Source organism: Acyrthosiphon pisum, chromosome X, assembly GCF_005508785.2.
Source record: "Acyrthosiphon pisum isolate AL4f chromosome X, pea_aphid_22Mar2018_4r6ur, whole genome shotgun sequence".
NCBI classification, from domain to species: Eukaryota; Metazoa; Arthropoda; class Insecta; order Hemiptera; family Aphididae; genus Acyrthosiphon; species Acyrthosiphon pisum.
In genome coordinates this window covers 113,331,745-113,332,843 of record NC_042493.1, presented here as the reverse complement: position 1 = coordinate 113,332,843, position 1,099 = coordinate 113,331,745, and positions in this window count along the sequence as shown.

Genomic DNA, 1,099 nt, shown 5'->3' with positions numbered 1-1,099 from the left:
AAAAAAGGTCATGGGGAGGGATATGACACCCAAATCCCCCCCGTAATTACGCAACTTTGCTGAGCATTATATGCTCATTACACCTATAGGTTCCACTGTATACTAGAGCCGCTCGCAATTATTTATTTCAACAAGAAAATTTACAAAGTTCGACATACTAAAAATTATGTGTCTTATCTTCAACATTTTACAAGTATTCTAAACAGAAATTATTAAGTTATTAATTTTAGATTCTGAGTGGAACGATGAATGTATTGATTTTACAATGATGTGTGTTTTTTTTTAAATTTTTTTTTAAATTTTTTTTTGTGTCTGTCATCACCTTTTAGGACAGTAAAAGTGCTTGGATTTTCTTCAACAGTACGTTTTCTGATAGGAAAGTGAATCTAGTTGGTACTTTGGGGGGTCAAAAGTAAAATTTTTCCAATAGTTTTCAAAAGCGCCGTGAAAAACAAAAGAAAAATTAAGGAAAAACGGGAATTTTTACGCAAAATCTGTTTTCGAGAAAATCGATTTTGGTTTTTGGTGTAACTTTAAAACAAATGACCGTAGATATATGAAATTTTGACTGAATGTTTATCTTACCATTTTCTATACACCATAACATTTTCAAAATATTTTGATTTATTTTGAGCTCTTTACGGACATTTTCATTTTCCATTTTTTTTTAGTTTTTTTTCTAAAAATATCAATAAAATTTTATTTGTTGGATAAAAAAGCTTGAAAATTTAATAGAAGGCTCCTAGTATATTGTTTCAAAGGCAGATGAAAAATATTAAAAATCGTTAGTCACAGTTTTTTTTTATAAACATTTAAAGTTCAAAAAATGACAAAATATGGAAAAATCACGAAAATTTGCAAATTATTTCGAGTTTGAAATTCATAACAATTTTTCTTTCTAAATCTAAGATATGAAAATGTAATACAAGATTCCTTATAAGATTGTCTACCTTTATCAAACAAAAAATATCTATAAGGAAGTCAAATTAAATTTTTATGATCGTTTGAAATTCAAATTTTTACAACAATGGATATTCACTCGATTTCTCATGTAGCGATTTCCTTATTTTGTTGTAATTCAAAAACGAATAACTGCAGA